The sequence below is a fragment of the Camelus bactrianus genome, chromosome 8, assembly GCF_048773025.1.
Source record: "Camelus bactrianus isolate YW-2024 breed Bactrian camel chromosome 8, ASM4877302v1, whole genome shotgun sequence".
Taxonomy (NCBI): Eukaryota; Metazoa; Chordata; class Mammalia; order Artiodactyla; family Camelidae; genus Camelus; species Camelus bactrianus.
This window is the reverse complement of record NC_133546.1, coordinates 5,866,906-5,885,672: the sequence shown is the minus strand read 5'-3', so window position 1 is coordinate 5,885,672 and position 18,767 is coordinate 5,866,906. Positions and strand designations below refer to the sequence as shown.

Here is an 18,767-nt window from a genome sequence, read left to right as displayed (position 1 = left end):
ATATTGTAAATTCTAATGGTGCTCCAAACTTACTGAATTTTATTTCTCCTTAATTACTTTTCTCTGATTTATAGTTCCTCTTAAAAATCAAATTTATAAGTACTTGATGTAAGTCATATTCAGTTAATTACATAAAGGATAGCAGATTCTTAGTGTAAGAAAGTTACATTAATATATATTACTATTTCAGTACTTCTATGTTTGCATAGTTAACAATCTTATTCAGCATTAGGTAGTATGTTTGAAGGGGAAATTGTAAGTATATAAAACGACCTCCCCCGGAATGTCTTTTGCCTGGGAGCTCGTGTGTCAAGCATTAGCCTAGAGGAGATGTTTATGGCTAGGTTATAAAATTTGCTGGGAAAAAAAGTTGTTTATAATGAACATGGATAAAGCACCTAAATCATCATGCTTCAAAAGGAAGTCACACTGAAAACAACCCAACCACGAAGTGTGTCCCTGACATTGTTTGTACTCAGGTCAGCAGGTAGCTCACAACTGAAATGACCCATAAATCTTGACAACGTGGTCTACTTCTGTACGTACAGAAGAGCAGGCTTCAATTTAAGTTCATGGACGACACCAAATGCATACGATGAAACACCTGGCAAATGGATCTAGGTGACCAGCACGCAGAACGCAGAGTTCTACTTCATAGATTCTCTGCTGCAGCATTAAATTAGATGAAGTCATTTCCTTCCATATATAGATCTATATACTCATTAATTATAGTGACTTCTGCAAAACAATGTATTTCTATACTGCAGTGGAAGCCTAGGAAAACATTAATTTTTTTACTCAGGGGCATACATACAACCTTCCACTTATAACAGGAAGTATGACAAACAGGCACCTGCAGTTCTGTTGCTAACTATTCTGGACTGCTAAGGGCTTTAAGCCATGCAGCCTAACCAGCTATAAATGACCGCTTGTGGATTCTGTGCAGCATCCCTGTGCCTTCCTGCTGCTTGGGGACCCAATAAGATGAGTAATAATTTCTTTCGCCCAATCACCTAATTCAACATCAGCCAGCTAGTGGGTACCCCTCAAGGCACCATAGCAGAAGGCTGATGGGTGTTAGCATTCCACTCTGCAGATCAGCTGGGTCAGTCAGTCTACCCAGAACACACAGAGTTACCTCAGGCACCTACTGTTGTGTTGCTGCTGTGGGCTCTCCTTCCTTACCCCTATCATGTAGATCGAGATTCTTTTCAGAAAGCCGGCAATTAGTTAGGCTTACAGTGCTGACTGAGACGCCATTCCCAAACCAAAATATATGTAAGTAACCTCAATTTGGACCATGCTGTCAATATATTTTGGCTGCAGACAGTCTTTTTCATCACCAACACCTGGTGCTCAGTGACTATATCATTACCTGGCTGGTTCTATATAAGCCCATCTGTGCAAAAATGGCCAAGTGCCGGCTCAGAGTTGGCCAGACCTGTATCTTAAAACGCATGTGCCAGGCAGTGATGAGCTTTGATGACCTTGGTGTAATCCAGTGAAAACAAGAGAGCTGGCAAGAGATGTGAGGCAGTAATGTGGAGATAGAGATAGAAAACACATACTATGAAATGTATTCAAATATAAAAATTTACATTTACATGGTAATTATAAAGCACTTTTAACATATTATTTCATCTTGTCTTTTCTTTATGAGACTTTTGAAAAGTATGAGTTTTACCATCTTAGATTTAGTGGGGTAGTAATACCAATGACACTTTGGGATCATCTATGGATATAAAGATCACAAGTTGACTGCTGTTAGGCCATTATCAGCCTCACCCCTTGTACCCACGTACTAGACACACTGCCATAAATCTTTATTTGTGCTAGAATGGCTGTCAGAAGAGTCTTCATTTACGTGTAAATCGTAATTGTCAGAAACTCACGTTTGCTAAATGTGTAATAACCTCTTTTTATAAGGCTGGGAACAACACATCAGCTATACATATGAAATTCCACACGTTTGAATAGAAATAAACATTTCTATGTTTGTCTGACAAAGATAAACGAAACTATCCGTGTAACCTCAGGCAGCCGCCGAGGTTTCGCCGAGCTTGCTGCCAGCCGTGCTGGTTACAGCTTTCCAGTCTGGTGCCAGGTTTCAGTAGCTACAGTTTGCCCACCACGCGGAGGCCGCGGGCCTTAAACAAAAGCAGCAACACTTGCTCATACATTAAATGAGAGAAAGTTTAAATGAGTTTTCTGGACTCCAGGAAAGTATCAAGAGAATAAGACAGTGAATGAGAATCCAATCGCTTTACAAATATTTGCAGTGTAGATGTGTCGAAGGATCAATTTCTACTATATTTCCTCTCCCTAAAATGCCTCAATGTAAGTGGGATCTTCAGGGAAATCATTCTATGGAAGTAAGTGATTTATGGTGTCAGTTTATGTTTCCAAGAAAGAGTAGCGTGAATTGAGTATGTGTGTTTGGTAATTTTCTCTGCAATACCATAATCATTCTTTGGTCCTTTGAGAATAAAAACCATTCTATTTTATTTTGTGCTCTTAATATAACAAAAGTGTTTGATAGAAAGATATGTAGACTCAATAGACTAAGGAAGGGTGAATGAAGAGGAATTCGTAGCCCTTCCAACACAAAATTATGCATACCTTGTCCCCATCAAAAGATTTTCCTATACGCCCCTTCCCATCCCTTTCAGAGTCATTACCATAGTGAGCTACCAGGACTCAGAAGTAACAATCAAAGCAAAATCAGCATCCACTGCCTACGGAAGAAATCACCCGCATGGATATAAAATTGAAAAATAAGCTGAAGGGGAGGCCACTGCCTTGACTTCAGGATGCGAATGCCATTTGTGCCCAGCTGCACACTGAACTTTACTGGACAGTGATATTAAGAAAAGTGATAGTCTGTGACATCAAGAAGAGTGACTGTCCCTGCCATATACTAGCCCCACCATTCCTGAAAAATATAAGGTGACTTGAAGTGAAAATTACCCAAAGAAGAGCAAATCCTCATCTCTGCGTAGGTGAGCACTTCATCACAAGTCTGTTCATGCACTGATGTTCATTTTGAATTTTCCATGTCTCAGGCAATGTGCTAGATCCTGTGGGTCACATTTAATGTGATTATTTATATGGTTTGATTTAAGTCTATCATCTTACTATTTGCTTTCTATTTTCCTATTATTTGTTCTTTTTTCCTCTTCTTACACTTTTTTGTGTTAATTATTTTTGTGTCTCTATTTTTATCATCTTTATTGACTTTCAGCTATAGCTCTTTGTTACTTTAGTCACTGCTTAAGGATTATAGCATACTACATCCCTATATACTATTATTGTTATTTTATATGTAAAATTATATATAAACATATTTATATATTATTGTACTATTCATTTTTAACCCATCAAAGTCTATTTTAGAGTAATGTTATGCCACTTTTCACGTAGTATAAGAACTTTTAAGAGTATGCTTCCATTTTTTTCCTACACCCAGCTTTGTGGTATTGTTATATACATTTTTATATCTATATTTTAAACCCTATAATACATTCTTTTATTTAAAGTGTTGGTTATTTAAAAATATTTGAGTCATATAAAATAGTACACATTTAATTATGTAGTTACCATCCCAGTAGACTTTATTCTCATGTTTCCATCTGATACAATGTTCCTTCTGCCTCAAGGGCTTCCTTTAAAATTTATTGTATTTCTCTGCTAGTGACAAATACAGCTTTTATGTCTCAAAAAGTCTGTTTCACCTTCATTTTTTAAATTCACTTTTGCTGGGTATAGAAATCTAGGTTGAAAGATTTTATTCTTTCAGTACTTAAAGCCATTGCTCAGCTGTCTTCTCTCCTGGAATTTTCTATAAAAAGTCTGTTTTTATTCTTATCATTGTTCCTCTGTATAGAACGTATCTGTTTTCTTTGTCTAATTTTAAAGCTTTTTTTCCTTAACATTGGTTTTAAGCCCTTTGATTATCATGTGTATGATGTAGTTTCTTCATGTTTATTGAAAATTTTTCAGCCTTTATTTTTTAAAATAGCTTTGTTGGTATCTTTTCTTCTCCCCCACTTTTTTCAGGGACTCTAATTACACATACATTAAACTGCCTGAAATTGTACCATGGTTCACTGACACTCCTTTCCTACTTAAAAAAAAATTATTTACTGAGTTTTGTTTGGATAGTTTCTATTGTTATATCTTTAAATTCACTAATTTTTTCTTCTGTAAAGTCTACTCTGAGACTAATCTCATCCAGTATGTTTCTCACCTCAGACATTGTGGTTTTCCTGACTCAGAGTTCAATTTAGGTCTGTTTTATATCCCATGTCTCCATTTAACTCTTTGAAAATATGGAATACAGTGATAGTGACTATTTTAATGTTCCTGTGCACTACTTCTAATATCTGAGTCAATTCTGCTTCAATTTTGATTGACTGATGTTTTTCCTCATTATTGCCATATATTCCTGCTTCTTTGCATGCCCTGTAATCTTTGATTCAATGCCAGGCATTGTTAATTTGCCATGTTGAACTCTTATATTCCAAGAAATATCTCTGCCTGGACTTTGTGTCAGAATATAGTTAGTTACCTGGTAATAGTTTGATCCATTAGGGTCTTGTTTTTAAGATTTAGTAGTTGGATGTAAAGCAGCACTCTAATCTTCTACAAAAAAGTACTTCCCGCTTCTGGGGCAAAGTCCTTCTGAGTATTCTACCCAGTGCCCTACGATGTTTTCCAGTCTGGCTGCTGGAGAGAAGCAATGTTTCCAGGCCTGTGTGGGAACTGGGTTACTGTTTCTTTAATCATTTCCGATAGTTCTTACTGTAATCTCTAGATCCTTCCTCTCTACAGTTTTTTTTTCCCCCTCCAGACTTTGTCCTACAAACTCTAGCTTGCCACAGCCTGCAAACTCTCCCGAGCAGTGAGCTGGGCAGAGATCATCACATTGTTCTTAATCTCTCAGAAATCACTGCCCCTCATTGCTGGTGTCTTGAAAACCACTATTTCATACATTTTGCCTAGTTTTTGCTTGTTTGCTTAGTCCAGGAAAGGGTAAATTCAGTCCCTGATTCATCTTGATGGAAGTGAAAGACAGGCACTTTATTATTATAACGACTGTTAAAAATCTATCTTGACCTGAATGTGCTAATTAAAACAGAAGCAACACTTTTTATAGTTCCATTCAATTCAGGCTATTCCAGGTTAACAGATAGAGAACAAGGATCATCTTTCCCAAGATTCATCCTTTTTTTTTTTTTTTTTTCTGTTTTCCCCACACAAATTTTGGAAGTAGACTCATGTCAGCCTAGAAAGAGATAAATTAACAAGATTGCAAGGGATCCTCACCCTGAAGTAGCTTATACTTAGGCCTGAAAACCTTGGGATCTAGGACATTCAACACAAAGAAATTAAGAATTTATCTGAGACAATGTTGTAAACCTCCACTGGCTAGCAGATGGTAGTTGAGAATTACTACTTAATCATTTGCTTGAGGATAGTGAGTATTTAGAGTTGCAATAGCAATAAACACATTTCTGAAACTTAGTGGAGGTAATGACAGCACCAAAAGCTTTCTAGAAATGTCTGCTGCAGAACAGTAGCGCAAGAAAGGAATTATCAAACTGGAGCACTTGGAAGTCACATAATAAGTTGTCCACACACTGCAGATGCTCTTCCCTTGTGAAGAGCAATGAGTGTTGAAAACTGGGTATTGACCAGCTTCACTTAATACATGCCTTCTCAGACCCAGGTCTGAGAAGTGAATGGAAAGTAACTTTCATGGAAATACTTTTTATGTTGAGGTCAATAGGATAAGCCAAATTTCAGGAAAAAACTGAAGATAGTTTTGTTTAAATTGGTATTGATTATTTTGCAAAAAACTTAAAGTACACAGTTTGCTCGTAGTAGAAAGATATTAATTATTTATCTTTAGTGATAAAAAGGAAGACTTTTTGGGAAGAGAACTAATTTTAAATGAAATAAATATTATAGTAATTGCTTTTGAAATCACAGTATTAATCTGTAAAATAACAAAGTAAGACAAAACATCAAGCTAAACATTTATATTAAATGTATTAGTGCATTTAAATTAGAAAGAGAATAATGGCAGCATTTCAAACAGGTGATTCTTCCAAGAGAAGGTCTCTGACTTTGCAAGCTTTTAGTTTGATCTACATTCAACTTTTTTTTTTAAGGGTTTTTTTTTTTTTGTTCTTTTTTTTTAACTGAAGTACAGTCAGTTTACAATGTTGTGTCAATTTCTGGTGTACAGCACGATGCTTCAGTCATACATGACTATCCATATATTCGTCTTCATATTGATATAAAGGGAGTAAGGTGGAGGACAACATGGAATGCCATGAAAGTTGGACAAATTAGGAATTTTGTAAGAAACAGCTCTATAAAAGGAAGACAAAAACTGTTGACTCAAGAAGCATGGTAAGAGATTTTACCTTATCACTCAAAATTAAGTTGACCTGTTACTGTGCTTAAACAGGAGAAAGGCTCTGGGAGGTTAGGTGTAATGAAACAGAAATGAGCTCTGTCTCTGTCTATGTCTCTGTCTCTGTCTCTGCCTCTGCCTCTGTCTCTGTCTCTGTCTCTGTCTCTGTCTCTGTCTGCCTCTCAGCAGGAGTATCAAATTGCTAGGAGAGAAAAAAAAAAAAAAAAAAAAAGAGAGGGAGAGAGAAACTCTTGAGCTCTTACTTGCTTTCTTGCTGGAGTGTTGACAGCCTGAGCCTACTGCCCTGCGAAGAATGCCTCTGGCTGCAGAGAAGAAAGCCTGCGTTCATGATAAAAGCTCCTTGGGCTCAGTTTACTTTTCCAAGTTAGCTTTAAAGCACTTGAGATACAGAACTGCAGGGTCTTTGCTAATATATCGAATCTGACCTTTTTGGGAAAAAAAATTAACTTTAAAAACTGGTGCTAGACATAGGGTGAGAAGATGATAAAGAGAAAGAATGTGTATTATTTCTATTATCTAAATCTGTTTAATCCTATAATATGATTTTGTAACTGTAGAATTTTAAGGCCATTTATGAATTCCAAATATGCATCTATTGACATTTGATGCTGACTGTGACATTGCTAAATTTAAAAATAAAAAGGCATCTGAAAACACAGCTATCCTATTTGAACAAAATTAGGTAAATGTGTTTCTCTTAGAATCACTATCAGAGGCATCAGAAGTTTATTTTTAAACAATTAAAATAAAATTGTAAATATACAATTCTGTCTAATGTCTGTTTCTCCCATTTTGTTTCCCACCACTTAGCACTATTCCATAACACCCAGCAGTTGATCGATAAATATTTGTTGATTAAATTGAATTAATCATTGACAATTATTGGGGTTTTTAAAAAGTAACTGAATGGAAAATAATCTCACACAAGAAACTGTTGCTTCGCCACTTTCCTCCCAGAGCCAGATGAGTCCTTCAGCAGCATAAGCCAGATGACAGGCTTCCCTGTGTGTCTGCTCCCGTCTTATGTCCCACTTGGCAGATGCCCCTGCGTGATGTGGGCCAGCCTGGCTCCACGCTGACCACACTCCCCATCCTCGCTGCCCTGGCCCTCTTCTCCCAGCTTCTCAGACACGACACTCTCCTTCCTGCTTGAGACGCTTTGCACTAGCCATGTCTCTGCCTGCAGAGATCTTCTGGATCTTCTGGATCTTCCCATGCCTGCTTGTTTCTTTGGCTCTCGCATCAAGGTCCTTGACACTCAGTCTAAAGCAGCCTCTTACCCCATCCTGTTCTCTCTTATGATGTGTTCCCATATTGACATTTACCACTCGTCACTACCTCACATTATCTTACTTAATAAACAGTTTAAAACCTCTCCACCCACCCTACTCTGAAAATATACATGGTCCATGATAAGGCCAGTGACCCTCTCTTTTTTATCACTGTATTTTCAGAAATCAGAACAGTACTGGGCACACTGTAGGCTTCCTTATATATACACAGTTAAATGAATGAACCAGTGAATAGTTGGATGGATGGATGGATGAAATGTATACTATTTTTCAGCCAAGATCCAATGGGTGTAGGAAACTGAGCATTTTTTCAAAAACAGATGTTAACTGTGCCTGGAAAACAGTGTTGCTATTAGTCATTTCTCTATTCTTAATGACGGGCTGTGGCTTTAAAGAAATGTCATTTGTCTGAGAATACAATACAATTGTCATGTTGAAAAGGTGTGAGAGAAAAGATGTCTCATGGAAATTCAATAATCCCAGGTTAAACAAAGGCCATGGGGTTCATCCCTTCTTGCTAAGAATTTAGAGAAGATATTCTTCAATAATAATAATAACAGTATTAATAATACCATTCACAAACATAGTAGTACACACATTTTAGGCAAGAAATCAAAACTATTTAAAAAAAAAAACCCTCCCCAACCCAGAGAATAATTTTATAGCTTGACACATGTTTCTTCAGCTAAGGATAGGAGATGTTTTGAGAATGTGTTTCTCAAAATGAAAGCAGATAATGAAATAACAAACTTAATGGGCAAGAGTTTCTCAGAGTCTCCAAGTCTAAACTTAATAGCTACCACTTACACTGTTGATGGTAGAATCATCAATTAAGTTTTATAGCAGAGCTGAGTAAGAAATCAATCAACAAAATATTAATAATCCATCTGCTCATCACAACAAATTCAGGCAGACAACATTATTACCTTAATGATATGATATTTGGAGGAAAGAGTATGGAAAATGGCTTGCATCTCCCAAAGGCAAGCAATATGGTTCCAAATAAATTTGAATTTATAGCTATCCTGAGTCATCTGTAATAACCTCATTCTGTAAACACTAAATTTTGAATACCTTTTAAAAAACAGAATCAGTATATGTTCAGAACAACCAGGTGCTCTGTTTACGTGACGTTCTGAGATAGCTGAATGAAAAGCTTTCCTATACAACCTACTTTGCACATTATAGCTGTGGATGTATTTTCAGATGTCACTAGGGGAGTATTTATGAGACACCTCACACTTAAGCAAGATACTAAAATTTAAAAAAATGAAGCTCAACTGAAAAAATTACCAAGGGAAATGAGGTATAACTGAACTGTCTAAGACCAAAAAGCTGAGTTACTTTTGCCAATTTTAAGAGAAGTGGGAAAGCAGAACTATAAAGTCCATCATGAAAACCCCTGTAAATTCTCCAGAGATGACAGAAGTTCAGAAACAAGAGATACAAGGTGTGTCAGAAAGTTGTTCTCAACATAGTGACAACACACACATCCTTGGAAATGATACGGGCTGGATCTTGGCTATCGATCACTTCACATCCCCCGACCGCCCTCTCCCTTCCGCTCTCTGTCCAGGAAGCTGCCCTAGGGCGGCTAGCGGGGCTTCCTGGTGGCTTTGGTCAACCAGAAACTCCTGAAGAAACCGGAGAGGTGTTTACTTCACAGCTCTCACTGTGCATAAAAGGCATGACTGAGGGGTGAAAACATAGCAATGTGCATGCTGTTTAGTGTTGATTTCGTACAATTATTTACCATAAAGCAGAAGTTGCATCAGGAACTTGACTAAAGCCTTGGGATTAATAACCCCCAAGTAGAAGCTGGTACGACTAAGACTGCCATGGGAAAACTCAGTTACTTTTATCAGTCTCCCTTGGATTTAAAATAAAATTCTATATGGAATGCTTCCAATTTAAAGTAAAAGAAAATAGATTTTGGAATAGAAAAATAAATCTGAAGAACGTGTTACACAAGAAAATGATACCACGGCCTTCCATGAGTGTAAAGATATTGGCTTTATAATAGGAATGCTATTTACATAGCCTGACAATACGTGAAAGGAATTCTACCAGCAACGAAAAAGGACTATAACTACAGTAGAGAGACGTTTAACTACCTTTGAGAACCAAAAAAAGTTGGATACCCTTAAAACAGTTCTGTGGATTTAGGAACAAAATAAACTTCAGAAGAAGGACCATAAAGAAGCAAAATGCTACGTTGCCTAGACTCAGACTAGGAAGGCAAATGGAAATTTGGAAATAAAAATTGGAAAAATGGAAATCAAAGCCACTCACTCCCAGAAGAGTAACCATGAAGGACTGGTCACATTTCATAGGCTAGGGAAACATTCTTCTTTCTAGGAGTCTCAGCAACTTCAATAATTAGTCTTCAATAACTTACAGCAAAAAAGGAGGGAACAGAATACCGTCAGTGTCCACGAGGAAGAAAAGCTGAACCAAGCACACCAAGTCAAAGGTGTTTTTCTTAAGCTCCATAATACACAGTGAAGATAAAATTGCTCTTCACCGACACAGCAGGGTGTGTGTGAAACGAAGTAAGTCTTCTAGTTTATGACAAGGTGTATTTATAAAATGTTGTTTGTAAATTTAATTTCTTCAAGCTAATTTCCAGTAGAGTTATACTTACTAATTACTGAAACCAACAAACAAATAAAGTTTGAAAAAAGCGGAAGAACATTTTGGAAACACGAGTAAATGTCTCCATGTGAGACTGGTGCAAATACAACTTCCCTGGCCTCCTGTCGGCACAGGCAGACCATCCCAGAACTGCATCCTTGGCCAGCAGAACAAAACTCTGACTTATAAAGATGATGAAACTTTTTGGACTAAAACTAACTTTAAAGATTGGCTTGATATTTTGTCTATTTTACTTTGCTCTATAGTCCTGTGAACAATTGACAGATGGCTACAAGAACCATCCCTGCTCTAACAGCTAGTATCTTGATAGCTGTGTTTATTTTAGAACTATATTTAAGAGGGTTGCTTTGGGCTAATAACCTCTCTTTAGATTAAATTTGTATTTTAAAGAATGAAATTCTGCCATTTGCAGCAACATGGATGGACCTACAGGATATTATGCTTAGTGAAATAAGTCAGACTGGGAAGGACAAATACTGTATACCACTTACATATGGAATTTAAAACATAAAACAAACAAATATATACAACAAAATAGAAATAGACTCACAGGTAGAGAAAACAAACTAGTGGTTACCAGTGGGGAAAGGGCAGGGGAGAGGGGCAAGATAAGGGTAAGGGATTCGGTTGAAATATAAACTACTCCACACAAAATAGATAAGCAACAAGGATATATTGCACAGCACAGGGAATTACAGCCATTAGCTTATAATAACTTTTAATGGAGTATAATCTGTAAAAATACTGAATTACTATGTTGTACATATAAAACCAGTATAATATTGTAAACCAACTACACTTCAATAGGAAAAAAAATCTGTCTTTTAAAAGTTTACAACATTTTGTGTACTCCAAACATAAGTAACTAAAGGTGTACAAAGCTTTTTAAAATAGAAACTATCAGATGACATTTTATTTCTACTTATCCAATTCTTTTTTTGACTAGTAAAACTGTACTTTAATTGAGAAATGCCTTAAAAACTTCCTTTTGGAGGAAATAGATGATAGATAGAGATAGACAGACAGATGGGCAGACAGACAAATACGGAAAGGCTATCTTACATTACACTACACTACACTACACCACACTCTGTTATATTACAATATCCCAAAAGCTTTAAATGTGTTGTTATTTTTATATGTAGACTCTTCAACAAATCTATCAAGTGAGTCCTATCACTTCACCATTTAACCTGACAGAGAAAAAAAGTGGTATGACTTCAGGCTTAGTCTGATGCCAAAGCCCTTACTTGCTTTTTCTTTTGGAATTTTAAAATTTTGAAGTAATTTCAGATTTATAGAAAAGTTGCAAGAGCTGTACAAAGAACTCATGTATTCTTCATCCAGGCTCCCGAGATGTTGGTATATTACCACATTTAGTTTTTCCCTCTCTCTAGACGTACAATATATGCCATATAGAATTACATATGCTTTATGTACACATAATTTTTTTCTAAGTTATTTGAAAGTAAATTGCAAACGTTATGTTCTTCTACCCTTAAATATTTCAGTTTGTATTTTCTGAGAATAATACAATTGTCTTACATAAACACAATGTAGTTATCAAAATCAGGAATATTGATATAGCACTGCTATTTAATTTAAGAAACCTTACTCTTATTTGTAAAGTGTACAAATTGCATCCATAATGTTGTTATCTGCTAAGTACTATTCTGGCCCAGACTTGGTTGTTCTGTCCTTTTAATCTCCTCTGATCTGGTACAGTTCTTCAACCTGCCTTCTTTTTCACGACCCTTTCATTTTCTGTTGACTGCAGGCCAGCTGTTGTGTGGAATGTCCTTCAGTTTGGGTTTGTCTGATGTTTCTTCTTATTAGGAGACACATGCCATCAACTTGGCCCAATATCTTAACTTTGATCATTTGGTTGAGGTGGTGTCTGCAAATGTCTCCACTGTTAAGTTACCATGTTTCCTTTTCTACCAGAAAACCCAGTAAATGTTTTCTGGGAAGATAAGCAAGGCTATTAAGGCTAACAGCAAATAGTCTGTTGTTAATCAAACTTCTGTTCACTAGCTTCAGCATCCACTATGATCTTTGCCTGAATCAATTACTATTATGATGGTTGCCAAATTGTGATTTTCTAAATGTACCATTTGCCCTGCATCTGGCACTTTACTGAGAGGAAGAATCCCTCTAGCCATTCATTTATTTATACATTTATTTGGTTGAATTTATATAGACACACAGATTCCAATTTTTCACTGGGTTAAAATCTGTTGATTGTAAGTAATTATTTATTTTGAAGCTCAGATTCTCATAGATTTAGCTGATGGAAGCCCTTCAAGCTGGACCCTGTGTCTTCTCAGCATGTCTCCATGGTTATGTAAATCCTTCCTTACCTTCTGGTGCAAGAAGATGTTCCAGGCACATATTGTACCTTCCCTGAAATCAACGCTGTCCCAGAATCAGCCATTTCTCCTCGGAGACCTAATGTTTTTAGTAGAGAAAGTGTTTAGAAGCCAAGACCTGAATGGTAGGTGTGCTCGTTGCTACTGGGGTGCCACTGCTTCTGGATCCTCTCAGAAGACAATTACAATGGTTTTGATGTGACTTTTTGACTTTGTGGTGGTGCTAAAATGATAGGATTACCTATACTTCAAATTTTGAAATTTGGTACTTTCCCAGGCTAGCAATAGGCAGTACGCGGCTCTCTTGTGATGCTGGGCAGTGGCAGTGAGCTGCAGCCCCCAGGCAGCCCCGCCATCACAAGGGTAAACAACTACCATACTTACAACCACTCTGTCCCCAGACAACCATTCGGTTTTCTACCTTCAGTACAGTATTCAGTAAATTACAGGAGATATTCAACACTTTACAATAAAACAGGCTCTGTGTTAGATAATTATGCCCAACTCTTAGCGTCTGAGCAAGGTCAGGGTAGGTGTGGTAGGTTAGGTGTATTAAGTACATTTTTGGCTTTCCATATTTTTAACTTACAATAGGTTTATAGGGACATAGCCCCATTATAAGTGGAAGAAGACCTGTAATTCCAATCAAGCATCCAAAAGATGATTCTAGACATCTCTCTCTCTCAATATTTGTTTTGTTTTCTTCTCTATCCTTTTTGATTTCTCTCTTTAAAAAATATCATAAAACACTGCTGCGGTTCCAAAGGTCAGAACTATACAAGAGCACGTGTTCAGGGAGGAGTCACCCTGCTTGTCTCAGTGCTACCCCTGTGCCTGCCTTTCAGCTCTGACTCATCCCCACAGACAGTCAATTTCATTTGTTTCTGTAATAAAAATAATAATAAAAATAAGCAGACACATGTATATGGTCTGATTTCTGAAGGGTTCGGATTGTGGTTAAAAACCTATGTGTGATTTTTCAGGCCTGATCACAAGCAGTTTTAGAGGCTTCGCCCGGCAGGCCTCACGGGGGAAGCTGCCCTCCCCACACTGGACCCGCACAGCCAGGGCAGCACAGCCTCCCAGGGGCTTCAGGCCCAGCACGGCTCCTTCTGTCTGAGGCCTTCAGCCAAGCCTCTCTTCAGGCTCCTCTGCTAAGGTTTCCTTATGGGAATGGGGCGGGGTCTCCTGACTCAGTGTGCAATGCTCTTCCACTTTGTCTTCCTCCATCACCCCTCCCTGACCCAGAGTCCAGAAAACCGCACCTCCGTGCTGATCCACCCCGCTCTGAACCAGTGTGAGGCTCTCTGGTGGAAAGCGGAACAGGGTGGGTGGGTGCTTCCTTTGGTTTTAGACTCCTGCTTATATTCTCACAGTAAGTTATGAAAGCCTTAATTCTTTCATTTATGGCTTGTTGCTTTAACAGGCTAATCCCCACGTGACATCTCAGCTTCCTCCCAGCTCAAACAGCTTCCTGACCATTTCCCCTTTATTTTAACACCAAGAGTAAAGCAATACAGATAATCTGTTGCATTTTGCTTTATTTCACCTAGTGATGTGTTCTGTAAATTCCTCCACACCACTGTGGAGAGATGGTTCTCATTCCTTTTTCCCAGCTGCGTAGCACTCCATCCAATGGCGGGACTCTCGCAGGTTTGGGCATTAGGTTGTTTCTACCATTTTCAGCTATAAACAATTATCTTGTATATGTGCATTTTCATATTGTTGGAGGATAGGTTCCTCTTGTTGCAGAAAATTTGTATTTTTTAAACACATCATTTTGAGTAAACTTGCAGCATGATTTCTAGAAGAACCTTTGCCATCAATCCTTTTAAAAAAGTAGAAGCCAACTGTTCAAATTTATCATCAGGTGTTTCCTTTGGTGTACTAGAGGGCAAGGTCCTCTCACTGTGAGCTCTGAAATTTTATGCTAACTAATCATCCATCTGCCTCAGTGAAGAAAAGGAAGTCACACACCAAGTAGGTCACTGGGCTTTACTCCTCCGGCAGGGGACCTTCTTGAGATTATAGGATTGGTTTTTAATCAACTGCAGTAACAAATGTTTGGGCTAAGGATGATGCTCAAATGCTTAAGAAAAAAAGAAATGTGCAAAACAAAAAGCAGAGCAGTGATCCCAGTTTTCAGTCAGAAGTGCAAAACCAACTCCACTCAGGGCTGCAATATTCTCCCCTTCAAGGCCCAGTTTCAGCTTTAGCCTAATTTCCAATAGAAATGGCATTTGTAAGCTGGAGACTGTCAGCTATGTTCTTATTTCAAGAAAAAAAGCATTACTCTTCTTCTTATTGCTCCACTATCACCTTTTACTGCTCACCCTTCTAGTCTGTGAAATAGAAGCAAATTGCAAGGTATTCTATAAGATTCAAGTGAGAAGAACCAGGGAGTTATTCAGATATAAAGAACATAATATAGCAAAGCCCCTGGGTGAGAAAATAGTAAGCAGAGAACTTTCCAATCTCAGGACTGAAAGTAGGGACAGTTATATGTTACCATCAATACAGAAGGCTGAGGTCAGAAATCAAATGTAAATGACATATTCATGGAAAGTGTCTACTTGCAGGGTAGGATATTTCATTCTTAGAGATGGAAATCAATTTGTTTTCAATTGACTGAAGTTCGTTTACACAAAACAGAACCTTTGTACAATAGAGCATAAACTGACAGGATAAGTATTCATTCTGAGCCTCTAAAATGGAAAAGAACAGTTCACAACTGCCGTGGTGAAGGTCTCCCCCTGGCATTTCAGATTTACTGGTATTTTATGAAAGTCGATTTTATGTTATAGGGCAATTCTCTGCCAGAGGAAGAAAAGGTAGAACTAATTCTTGCTTGAAAAAAAAAAAAAAAGAATCCATAGCAAAAGTGGCATATCTGTCGCCTTCCCACTCGCCGTTCTGTAAGTTGCGCGAGTCCTTTACAGGGCACACACATGAAGCAGATTCAAGTCAGTAGCAGACTCATCAAAACACAGCCAGGTCAGACAATCAGTGAGCTTTTTTTCACCACTCACTTTCCATACACAAAGTGTGACTTCACTCAAAGCCCTCCAGACTGCCCCTTGGGAAAAGCACACCCTTTGAAGTGGGTAAAATGTTCCACTTCTCTTCCTTCTGGTCCTGATCGGTACCAAGGGCACAGGACTATCGAGCGCCCCTGGCTGGCCCACAACAACCTCCTTCATCTCCCATCACCAAGAACAGAGAATGTTAGTTTGATAACCAACATTTAGTTCATTAACTGGGCAGTGTTTATTTTAATTGGAAGTGGGGTATCAAAAGGTCAAGCAACTGACCCAGGAGCACTCCCCTTGTGGTCCAAGCCTGCTGGTCACTGAGTGATAAAAACCCTGAGGTCACAACTTTTATTTAGTGGGCACAAGATGGTCCTCTTTGGCCTCAAGCCTAACTGGGCCATGTGGTCCAACCTCGCCTTCACTAAGGAGATATACATGGAGTTTGGGGCACAGGCCTGGCTAATAATAAAGCGGTCCTTTTCTTATTTGATGGAGTCGCTGCTAGGCATGGTTGCCCAAGGAATGTGCGGTAATGAGAGGGGATGGGCAGGACTGGTGTATACCAAACACACCAAAACCCAGCTGCCAAAACCCTCAGAAGCTCTACTATCAAATCTGCATATTTCCACTCAATTTAGACTGCACAGACCTGACTCAAATTTACACCTCCCATACAAGCTTGCTTAAATTGTTCCATTACTCACAAACAATTTGTCTTGAATATTTAAAATCATACCATACAGATTAATCTTTTGTGTTTGATATTTTTAAGCTCATTTTGTTATTTTGTTAAACCTTAAGAGAAAGCAAAATACCTTTTGTAAATAATTGTTTACAGAACTTTTATATGGAGATTAATTTTACGGAGTTAGCGCTACATCATAGTTAAGAGTCTGTTCTTTGCAGTCACCAAAACTGGTTTGAAACCCACCTCTAAGGAATTACTAACATTAGATGGTTGCTAATCTAGGCCTAGTTTCCTCGTCTGTAAAATGAGGCAACAGAGTCACACGGGGTTTCTGCTCGGATTAAATGAGATATGTGTAGAGAGCACATGACGTGGTCCCTGACACGATCAGTGCCCAGTTAATAGTATCCATCACTGTCATGTCATGAACATTGTGGAAAAAAAAATCGAATTCAGACCAAATGATAGAAAAATCACTATCTTCAACACAAAACTAAAAATTAAAAAAAAAATTAAAACTATTGTAAGAGTTTTTGAAAACCCAAGGCTGGTTTTAACAACTGACATGAGGACTTTTCACTAGGAACACAGTGTTTCTCAGCAGAGGCTCACTAGCACTGGCTTTTGTAGCTAATTAATTCAGATATTTTCTCCATCACGTTAAAAGATCCCTTTGAGAAAATAAAATCCATCATTTTCTGAAGCTTCGCCTGTCACAGCGAGAGATGCCAGGCTTTTACATTTCATAGTCAACCTTTTCAGTCACTTAGCGTTTCTTTCTCTTTTTCACTTCCTAGAAGACAAGCTGCATTCATCTCACAAGAAAGCAATGCCAGCGTGGACGAGCAAGCCCCGGGGGAGAGCTGCTGCTGTCGGTACCCCGTGCGGGCGCCGGCTGCCTTGCAGCAAGCACACAGACCTGGTGGGAGAAGCCTGTAAGGTGCCGAGGAACAGAGGCTGCAGCAACTCCCAGAGGGAGGCAAAGCACGGAGTCTCACGGCTCAACAGCAAGCTGAAAACAAATGTCCCAGTGCTAAGATTTTACTCCTTGGAAACGTGGTTAAAAGAAGATTAATTTACACTAACGGTGAGGAAAGCCGTTTCTGGATTAGTTGAAGAGTCTGAATTACAAAATATTTTAAGAGAAAAGCACTTTTATTACTCCTGATTCTTCATGGTAATACAAATTAAGCTCCTACAATATTGACAGATGTCTCTTAGGGCCTGCTTTAAAAAAGCACCATGAATATCTATCTACAGTTACTACGAATTATAACATGCAAATGGATTATTTCAAGGTGATTTATAAATTTGCTCAACTTTTCATAATTGTCTCTAATATTTCTTATGTACTTAGAACACTTTTTACCCCCAAAAGCCTAAGCATTATTGAGTATAGCTCTACGTCATTAATTAAATCCTAAGAGAGTGGGTTCTACAATAATGAGATTATTAGAGCAGGCAGAGAGCTAGATATGAGCACAGAAAGGGGGGCCTGGGCCAAATGACAGGAAACCACACATCTTGTGAACAACAGGGGTCCCTGGGCAGACAGACAAAAGCAGGAACCTCCAGATTGATAGGAAATCACACATTTTGGGGTGACAAGGGTTTTGGAGGGTGACAAAGAAAGGTGGGAAAAAGCAGGACTCTCCAGTGTCTGACTGCAACCTTTTGCTCATTCTGCCCTCATTACAATAAAATTAGCCTTGCAGGTTAGACTTCTCATCATGCACCAATGCCACGACACTTTCGATCCAGACTAAATAAGGACAAAACTTCCTCCTCCCTTCGGGAAGGTGGAGCTGGGATGAAAATCAGGGAATACGACCCCAAACTCCTCCCTCCCCAGTGAATATTCCGCCCATTTATTTTTACACCCCAGGTAACCAACCTGCCAAAGGAACTCAGTGCAGCTGCGCACCTGAGCCTCCCCTGGAAAGCGTACCATCTATAGCTTAATAAATCCTCACTCTATTTTCTTGACCTCCATGTCTCTTCTCTGAATTCTTTCTGCGAGGAGACAAGAACCTAATCACCGACAGCAAGATAACTACACAAAAACGTCATGATTATCTGAAACCCTAAGGTAAACATACAATCTGCAGCACTACATTCGGCAAGGCCCCGCCTGTATCTGATCACTTCCCCATAACTTAGCTTTGATGTGCCACCTGAACGTCACAGCACTCCTGGACATTTACATGGCTACACAGGATTCCACGCTTCCCTCTTACACACTCTGGTGGTCAGCCACACTTGGCTCGTTCACTGGCTCACACGACATTT

General features: G+C 38.5%; 1 protein-coding gene across 3 annotated transcripts in view; it reads right to left on the bottom strand.

The window, feature by feature from the left end:
- Positions 1-18,767, bottom strand: part of PRKN (parkin RBR E3 ubiquitin protein ligase) — a 1,163,425-nt gene that overhangs the window by 556,841 nt on the left and 587,817 nt on the right. The window lies entirely within an intron of this gene.